Here is a 10,620-nt window from a genome sequence, read left to right on the forward strand (position 1 = left end):
TTTATTTCATAAAAAAATATTAAAAAAATATTATTTTTTAATTTTTAAAATTACTTTTGCCCTCAAAAAATGATGAGTTCTTTTATTATTTATTATTTTTTCATAAAATTAATTATTCATTTTTTTTTTCCCCCAAAACTTAGATAACAAATCCTGAGAACCAAACCAAAGATAAAGATTTGTGGCAAAATGCTTGCCATCACCAGATGTGCACTCAAAAGATTATTCATAAATTATTTTCATTACAATACAAGCAATAACTCTCTTCAAGAAATAAATATTTAGGATAAAATACTACAAATGAAATAAGAAAATAACTTTTTGAAGACAATAGATATCGTTAACATGGTATTAGATATCGTCGTAAAAGAATTTTTTGAAGGCATCCATATGTGCTTCTTGCAACCGTAGTGGGATAAGAAAAGAACCATCTTCATCACGACCGGGGAGGATGAATGCTTTCCCATCATGTCCAATTATTCCAGGTGCCATATAAATTTCCTTTCCCCACCCAAAATCCACCCCATATAATGGAAGTCGAGTCCAATCAGAAAGCTCCAAACATAGATAAATTTGGTTCATTTTTCAGAAAAACAAAACATGACCTAATGTACTCATCTGTCACTATTAGAAATTGGGTGCCCATGTGGCATGACTCTTAGAACCTTTTTGAACCTGAACCTTTTGAACCTTATCCATGTAAGTTTGAATTTGAATTCAAAACTTATTTGGATAACCATTCAGGATATCTATATCTATCATATCAATATATATGGATAGATGGATAGATAGATATTGGTTATATATCAGATTATATGGTTAATCTAAAGATATACGTATATCAGATATACGTTATGTGATTTTTACCCATAACCTTTTTCCCCAGACTCTCTCTCTCTGACTCTCTCCTAGAAAACAATGATCAAGCCATTTTGCACTGTGATTGTGTGGGTGATACTCATTTTGTAGTATCACTCCACTGCTGGATTCGTTGACTGATTAGATTTTGGAAGCACGTGATTTACCCACGAGGTTCTTCTCTAAAAGGTATGATTATGATATTTTATTTGCCGCGTTATTATGCTTTATGATTTACATTGGTATCAGAGCTATATGGGTTTTTTCATGCTTATTTGTTATGCATTAAAATATGTGTATTTTTTTTATATAAATATATACACATTATATACATGAAAATTAATGGAGGAGGAAGATGAAGTGCATGGTTTTTTGCACTTCAACTCTCATTGATTGAGAATGTGATACATTTCATTTTTATGTTCATTAAATGTTATTTTTAATGCCATAAATGTTTTTATTGTGAAAAATGGAGTTCGGCAGTACAAAAATTGAACCAGAAAACACCCTGGAAGGCGGAGCGCGGGCCTCACGCGCCACCTGACGCCGTGGGAGGCTTCCACGTGCCTCCACGCGCTCTCACGCGCCATTGCGCGCTCTCACGCGCCTCCACGTGCCCGCTGTTCCGTGCTTTCCACGCGCGCGCCCTCCGCGCCACACACACGCGCCGCGTGCTGAGCCGCGTGCCGAGCCGCGCTCTGAGCCATGAGCCGAGCCGCATGTTGAGCCGCGCCGTTTTTCCCCTCCCGGCTTGGCTGCTGATGTAAGGGTCTGTTTGTTTTGTTTTTAAATTTAGAATTACGTTAAATGGTCATAATTAATTTGTTATAGCTTTGTTTTAAGCGTGGTTAGTACCGTTAGACTCAGAATTATATTTTCTATTTTTTGTAAAATTTTGAAAATTTTATGAAAATAAAAAGTATTTTTCCTGTGATTATAATTCATTATTTATGCTTCAAAATGCTTCTGGTATTGCATAAATTATTTTCTGGGGTTGAATTTTTTATTGTAGACTTCTGAAATGTTTTTCTATTTACTGGAATAATTTTTTCAGTTTATCAGATTCTGGAATTTTTTATTTCTAATTTAATGTGTGTTTATTAGTTATTTAGAATTCCAGAAAATTTCAGAAAAATTTCAGAAATTTCAGAAATGATACAGTTTCTGTTATGGCATAATTTGAATATTAAATACAGCATTTTATTTTTTTTAGGGTTTGTAATATGTTGTGATTAGAATAGCATGATTAATTGTTTTTTTATTTTAATTTCGTTATTAAATGTAACATAGCATGTATTGATTGTGAATCTACATTATGATGCTATTGTATGGAATTAGAATTTTTTATCATGCTTTTAAATATGCCATAGTTAGTGGGAGGTTGTTCGGTTGAGAGAAATCTTTGTAGATTTACTCTCGAAAACCAATATTTTGGGCATAAATTAAATTGAATTTTGGATAATTGTCACCTGTGGCGCAAGAGATGATTACGAGCATGGCAGATTTTCGATCTTGCGACTTGTGTAATATTGTCACTATTTAATTTAGATTTTTGCGGTAAAATTATATTATGCTAATCAAATTAATCCTAATGCGAATTTCTCTCTAAATTGACTTAGGTTATGGAAGTTAATTGGTTGACCTAGACTTAGTAAAGATGTTCAAATGTGAACAATGTAATCCCATTTTTTAGATGAGCAAAAGTCTTGGAGACTTTAGGTTAAGTCTTAATTGAGCCAAAGTAAGGAAACATGACTCAAAATCGCCGTGGTTTTGTTGCCTTGTTTGGCATAATAAAAACTAATGTGTGTGCTATGGTTAGCGGCACGCTACGTACTTTTGGTTGGTGAGTTTTGGAGTTATGAAATTAGTAAGCCTTGAATAGATCTGTATATGATCTTGACTATTGTGCTGCGCGGATTGACTTTGTAATTTGACTTGTAAATAATGTTACATCATTAGATGAAGTAACATTCAAGAGTCACGCCATCCAAGAAATGCGAGCTTAAATAAATTAGTCATTAAGTGTAAGACGAGTAGCCAGTATGAGCAGTGTTTTGCTCTTTACCCAATTATTGGGAGTGGATGGAGCAAAATTTCATGCACTATAATAGTGTGTGTTGAAATATCACGTGAAGTTAAAAGATTAGCGCTTAGGAGCTGCAAAATCTATTAACACTATGTGATAAGATTAGCGCTTAGTGGCTGCAAAATCTATTAGCATTGCCAACTTGTCTAAGTCTGGACACTTACTGTTTCCACACTTGAGTGTGAGACATGAGGAGGGGCTTCTTTGTATGATTCCTTAGCTAGGCTAACGTTTTTGAATAACATTTACCACTAAGCGCAAACATTGCAGCATAATAATGAAAAGGTTAAGGCCAACAAGGTTGTTATGACTCTAAGAATTGACGCATGACTCGTGAGAGCATTGTGTTGAATTAGACTCTTTAGCCTAATTCGCGCTTAAGTTACTTCAGGAGCTGTCATAGTTGATAGCTTATTCTCTCCTTCTTGTGGATAGTAGAATTAATTGCAAGTAACTATGAAGCGAGAAATAGATATGGCAAGAGGAGTATCGTCATCTTTCAACTAGATGCAATAAAGTATATGGAGAATAAAATTGACTTGAAGGTGTAGGGGATTAGCACTTACTAGTTAAATTTGCGACTTAGGCGCACTTGATATCTCCATGACATCCTTTTATGATCTAGTGAATATGAATTAGTCGTGAGTCATTACCTAGTTGGGCCTAAACCTTTAAAACTTGTCTTCGAGAACTCACACATTAAGATGATTGGAATTAGTTTATGACATTGGTCATGAACCAGTGGCTTATTATACTTAATCACATTAATGAGATGATGACACGATGGTTTGAGTAGGCCTTCTTGGGGCCACTCGCTTATGACATCCTGCTCTCATGTGAATGTGTAACTTTGTTCGCAATGGGTGCGCACAAGTAAGTAGGAAAGCCGTAGAAGGTCATTTGTTTTGGCGCATTTAGTCCACTATGATATTTGTGACTAGATATGTGTAAGGGTATGATAGCTAAGCCTCAATCTCGACACATTTATAGATTATGATACGCATCTGAGTCAAGACTATTTGATCTCCCATAAGTCAAAAGTTTTGAGATGATTTTTGACATTGCACATATGAGGTTGAGATCAATTAGATAACAGCTTTCGTGCTTTTAGTTTTGACCAAGGTGGCGAGTATCTATTTGAGTTATTTTTAGAAAGCTCTGTGAAGAGAGATGGATGCTTAGAAAATTGATTATTCCTAATACTCAATAACACAATGGTGTAGTAGAGATAAGGAATTGAGTATTGTTAATGTTAGGTGGATAATGGCGCAAAATGTTTCACAATTGGGAATTGCACTAGTTTGTTGCCTATATCCCTAACTAAGCGCCCTCCATATCAGATTTTACACTCCATTTTGAGTAATGGGTTAGCAGAGAGCCATCTATGGGCGATCTGTAACCGTTAAGTAGCTTATCTTTATTCTACTTCTCATAAGATTGCGAAGTTAAGACCTAGGGTTCTATAGCGCATTATTGTATGCTGTCTTGTAAACACAAAAGGTCGTGTGGCGCATTATTGTATGAGGTCATTCAAACCCTCCGGGTCATGTACATATAGGTAAGCAGCTTTGTGATAGTGTAACTGAGTCACATAAAGTTTTCTTAGTAATGGTGACATGAATAGAGTTTTGGAATTCTATAAGATAGAGAATTCTAAGCATAGAGCTTTATGTAGCCTAGTTGAGAATGGAAAGAAATTTCCAATATCCTAGGGACAGTGGGAGCGATGTGCCTACTAATGGATTACTTCATTAGAGAATAATACTCTACATTCTTAGTTGCGTGGTAGCGAATGTGAAAATTTTCTACGTCATCACCGGGTGATTGAGAGGGAAACATTCATGATTGCTCCGTAAGATAATAAAGAGCCTAGGATAATGCCAAAGGCTCTAGTCCCTTATTTTTAGAAAGTGGATAATGTTGCGCAGTTTAAGACAAAGTCTTTGAGGATTAACCATTTCTATAATTTGGTTGACTTTCCATTATGAAGCGAAACTGTTCTAAAGTTATGCGTAATTTGGATAGTCATTGTTGAGGCATAAGGCTCGCTAGATACCGAAAGGTCGCACCGTTGAGGAAAGTGTAGACCATGAGAAGACTTCCTCCTGGGGAGTGAGGTTATTTTGACTTAGGCTATGATTAACATAAGTTCGGGACATTGATTTGTGGACATTGTGACCCAACTTTCTCGTTAGAGAATTGGATAAGTAGATCCGTAGGGATTTACCTTCTGCTTTTATGGTGAAAAGTTAGGAGCGTAAAAAGGTTGCTAGTTCCAATAAATCTTTTACAGCCTAAAACAGTTATCCAAATAGTGGTTCTTAGATTTCATCAAGCCATGATAGGCTAACGATGATCGATGAAGACCACTGAGGCATGATCAATGGTCCAAAAAGAAGTTTTTCCTTACTTAGTCATTATGAGCCAGGAATTTATAAGGTTGTCGCCACCTAGGGTAGGCAGTCCTTTATTTTAGATATGATGGACATGGGTGATGTAATTTATATGCTCAGATGTATGATCCTTAGGGATTGTTTTAGGAAAATTCTCGGTTTGTCTTCGATGACTTACATAGAGAATATCCTAGAATGATTCTAGATGCAAAATTGCAAATCCATTGACTTACCTATCGGTAAAAGCCAGAGCCTTAGCTATTGAGTGAATCCTCGGATTGTCTTTGGGAGAAACAGATGACCTATATTCCTTGATCTTTTTTGTTGTTGGAGCCTGAAGTACGCTATGTGGGCGTATTTGGCATGATAAGTGTTATCTTTGGTAAATGGTCAACTGAGTTATTTAGACATTGACCATGCTCATTAGATTGTGGATAAAATGCTTTATTAGTAGTATATTAATTTGCTTCTTGTAAGATTCAATGCACTAGTTGGGCGCATCCAGAATGAACGCAAATTGGTCACCAAAATATCTTTAGAGAGGTAATTGCGCAAGAGGTAGTGATCTTGAACCACTTCATATGAGGCGCAAATGGTGGATTCTGTTGTATATGCTTATCGCAAGAGGTGCTGATAAGGGTTATGCTTGGAATCTAGAATTGCGCAGACTGTGGTTGTGTTTTTTTTTAAAAATCGATCACTTATTTGTTATGAGGTGATGAGATGTTGACACTATTATGGTTAGTGTCATAATGATTAGCAGATGATGATGTCAGCAGGCAAGATTGGCTCACTCACACGAGCAATCACCCTTGGCACTTGAGAGCGAGCAAGGATGAGACTAGTGGTTTATTTTTATTTGGAGCCAAGAGAGGCTTAAATAATCCACTATGCATGTCGCCTTGGTTACAACCAAGATGAGGTCGTGTTAAGGACCAAACATGGATGTTAGTACCAACTTTCCATGTTGTGCCTGTTATGATTAGCCAGATGCGAGATCTCATTTGGCGCCTGAAAGGCGAGCAAATAGAGAATTCAGGTTAGGCGCTAGAAAGCGACTAGACTAATATCTGTACGGTGTATCGAGTATGACGTCACTCTTTATGGAAGAGTTACTCCACCGTAGCATGTATTCATACTATATGTGCTTGGCGACCGAGTAATGAGGTGAGAGAATGAATCCCTGTTTCCTCACCGTGTGAGTCTTACGTGTCATTATTGATATGACTTTCATTTATGTACCCTTTTGTGACTTTTGACTATGTCATAAGGTAAGGGGTTGATGTTCTGCTACTTTGGTATGTTGCCTGCGGCCATGTATGATTCGGCCTTAAAGGATATCACTGGAAAAGCGGTCAATCCTAAACTAAATGGCATGAGGGCAAAGGGAAGATCATCTAGTATTACACCACTGTTGTATATTCACTGCTGGTAACTCGCATCGCTCTGTATGAGAGACGAATTGAGTGTGAATATATTGCAAGAATTGAAAGGGTCAAACATGCTCTTTTTGAGGGATTAGAGATGTTTTTTGGACCGGTGTAATTAGATGAGTCTGGGGTATATGAGACATTATTTCTGTTCTTTTTGGGTTGATGTCTCTATGCTGACTCATTTTGAGTTTCTAGTATAGAGCTCCCACATGCAGGTGTTCTCAACAGTCGCATGGTGCAGTGGCTAGTATGAGATTGTTTATTTTTTTGGGGGAGATTGAGATAGAAATGTGGTAGTGTCATGCCAACTCATGTCCGAGTGGGAGATGTTAGAAATTGGGTGCCCATGTGGCATGACCTTTAGAACCTTTTTGAACCTGAACCTTTTGAACCTTATCTATGTAAGTTTGAATTTGAATTCAAAACTTATTTGGATAACCATTCAGGATATCTATATCTATCATATCAATAGATATGGATAGATGGATAGATAGATATTAGTTATATATCAGATTATATAGTTAATCTAAAGATATACGTATATCAGATATATGTTATGTGGTTTTTACCCATAACCTTTTTCCCCAGACTCTCTCTCTCTGACTCTCTCCCAAAAAACAACGATCAAGCCATTTTGCACTGTGACTTGTGTGGATGATACTCATTTTGTAGTATCACTCCACTGCTGGGTTCGTTGACTGATTAGATTTTGGAAGCACGTGATTTACCCACGATGTTCTTCTCTAAAAGGTATGATTCTGATATTTTATCCGCTGCATTATTATGCTTTATGATTTACAGTCACCTTCTTTATAACTTCTCCACGATATAACTTAATGGTTTCGACACTATATCCCCCGAGGTAGTGGTTGTAACTACTGGCAAGGCAGTGCAACCGAAATACCCCTTAGGCAATGTTGGTTGCAAACGGCTACGAAAATTCACAACGGTCCGAAAGTTAGTTAGCTGCTCGCTTTCATGTTGACGTGCCTTGCATGTACACCTCCACATATGAGCAGTAACACTCTCATACCTTGTAAAGGCGTGATTAGTACTGGTGGCGCTATTTCGATACGCATTAGCCTTGTTCTTCAACTTGTTGATTTGTTCTTTGCTTAGCTTTAGCATAGCCATGACGGTCTTCTTGTTTCGCTCCCTTGTGTTGCTCGAATGGCCTATTAAGAGCGGTGGTGGGTTGAAATCCGATACATCAAAGCTTGTTTTTGGCAAAGGATCCTCAAGTTGTAAGATTGTTCGATCAAGAAATGGGAAGTTCTCTAGTTTTTCGCCGCGAGCGATTTTGGCCCACTCGGAGATGAAGTGAGCTGCACATTCACCATCAACTAGGATATGTGATATACCCAAGCCATCCACCACAGCTAAACTTGGTTGCTTGAACCAAAAGCAATGGTAGTTCATGAATTGGTCTGTCATAGTCCACTGATGGTATGAGTGCTCTAGTCTTTGAACTCGGACAGAAGTCCTCAAAGTCATCAATTTTGGCTTCGGATTCAGCTTCGAGGAACTAGGCACCCATGGAGTTGCAGTTGATCTTGTTGAAAATATTACAGGAAGTTCTATTAGAACAAATATTATAACAAGGGTAAATCACATCGTTATCCCCTAAATCTTGACTGACTAGCGTAATTTTAATCCTTATAATATTAATTTGTTCAATTTTAACTTAAAATTTTTTATTTTGTCTCAAATTGCTTTAATTGATTTCAATTGTTAACATTTATTTTTATGACAAATGAGTGGCATGTTTCATTGATTAATTTAGTAACTTAATGTCAACTAACTTAGTGATAATTTTTTTATCAAAAACCTTAATGGTGTTATCTATTGGGTGAAATTAATGCAAAATCCAAAACTATGGATTAAAATTGAGTCAATTGAGAGTATAGGAACCAAAATAACATAAGTGGCAAAATGTTGGGATTATTGGTATAATTTGCCCTTATAACAATGGGTTAATTATATTTTGGTTGCTGAAAGTACAAGTCTTTTGTCGTTTTGGTTCCACAATATTTAAATTGTGTCAGTTTTAATTCCCAATATATAAAATGTTTCAATTTGGTCCTCAATATTTAAATTATGACAATTTGATCCATAATATATAAGAAGTGTTTCAATTTAGTTCCTCAATCTAACTTTGTTAATAGACGCATTGGGGGACCAAATTAAAATACTTTTCGAAAATATTTCAATATGATCCCCAATGTATACTATTTTCTTTCTTTCTCTTAAAAAAAAAAAACTTGAAAAGAAAACAATTAGTTCAATTCATGATATATAGGCTTAGAACACCCCAATAGAGACCAGTACAATTCAATTCAACATTTTCTTCGATTGGGTTTGTAGCTCTATAATACAAATTAATTATATCATTTGATCAGCTACATTGCTAATATTGGTCCAAAAAAAGTAAGTATAGCTAGTCTGTGAACAACCAACCATCACACTATAAAAGTTGGATAAGTTCGATCTAAGCTTACAAATAATGGGCCTCGTAAAAAGATCTACTAAATTCATCGAGTTGTGCCAAAGAATAAAAACGGTATTTCATTGAATGGATTCCTTGTCTACTGTGTATAAAATATTCCTTTGGCGGAAGGTTTCCAAATCTATACCATTAAAAAATATTTCAATTTGACTTCCCAATGCGTCTATTAAGTTAGATTGGAAGACCAACTTGAAACACGTTTTTGTATTGGAGATTAAATTGAAATACTTTTAAATATCAGTAATTAAAATGACACAATACTCATACTTTGAGGACCTTAAATTTAATTACTCCTATAATAATTAACCAAAAATAAAAGAACGTGATATTAATTAAAAAAAATAGAAAAGATTGTTTACTTGAAGGCGACCCCTAGCAATCCATTGGAGGCGTCCAGCGAGAGGGTAGAATATGGCGAGTGCTTTGCTTAAAGAGTCTTTTAGAGTATGTATTGCTGAATTTAGAGTCAACTCACCAGAGGGTTGATAGAAGTAAACAGTAGGTGCATGAATTATGGAAATCAAGTGATCAAAATCTGATAAATACATGAGCCCAGTTGGTGTTTCCTTGGTTGGTTTCACCATGTAAAAGGCCTTTAAGGTCACCATTGTTGGAGAGAAGAAAGAGAGGAGGAGGGATTTTTGGTTGTTAAGTGCTTGTGACATTCTTGTGAAGTCTAAGGCTTTAAATAGAACTAATCATCGACGGATGATATTTTTTTGAAGAATGATGTACAAATAAAAAAAATTAATATAGAGTATTCATACATATAATATGGGTTAATTTAAACTTTTTACATTCAAATTAAACATCCCTGAAGAGGCAATGATTCCTTTCAATACCACTATCTTTTATACCCCTCCATATTATATTTTGTGAGCCTTATGTCAAGTCAACTTTGATAATCTGAACTATTCATCTTCTAAGACCACCAGTAAAGATGAATTGTGCAAAAAATCAATTTTATCGGATATGACTAGACACATGAACAAGTTTTATTTATTTTATTTTTTTTAATAAACGGAAACTATGAGTTTAAACTTAAACAGACCATTATATAAAACAAATTGCGATTTGTTAATCTATTCATTGATATTCGATGAAATTGATTGACGATCTTCACTGCGAATTTTATGAGATGAGTGATTCGTATCATCGTTATGGACCTAGAGTGGACTCACAAAATGAAATCCAGAGAAGCATAAAATATAATAGTATGGAGATGAGTCATTCTTATATTGTTTTGCTACCAAAAAAAAAATGATTATAGAAACTGGTCACAATATACATATAAATGGATACGATTTTTTAAGATTTAGTATGAGATTCATTTTAAAAAAA

At 35.6% G+C, this 10,620-nt stretch overlaps 1 pseudogene across 1 annotated transcript; it reads right to left on the reverse strand.

Moving 5' to 3' along the window:
• Positions 1-215: 215 nt before the first annotated feature.
• On the reverse strand, positions 216-9,887 carry LOC145814416 (spermidine hydroxycinnamoyl transferase-like; annotated as a pseudogene). Its single transcript, XR_014357692.1, has 4 exons — positions 9,639-9,887; positions 7,591-8,325; positions 666-690; positions 216-555 (listed from the first exon to the last, which is right to left on the reverse strand). The product of XR_014357692.1 is annotated as a spermidine hydroxycinnamoyl transferase-like (transcript).
• Positions 9,888-10,620: the final 733 nt, after the last annotated feature.

The sequence above is a fragment of the Camellia sinensis genome, unplaced genomic scaffold (genome assembly GCF_055761805.1).
Source record: "Camellia sinensis isolate YWXY unplaced genomic scaffold, ASM5576180v1 Unanchor10, whole genome shotgun sequence".
In the NCBI taxonomy this organism is placed as follows: domain Eukaryota; kingdom Viridiplantae; phylum Streptophyta; class Magnoliopsida; order Ericales; family Theaceae; genus Camellia; species Camellia sinensis.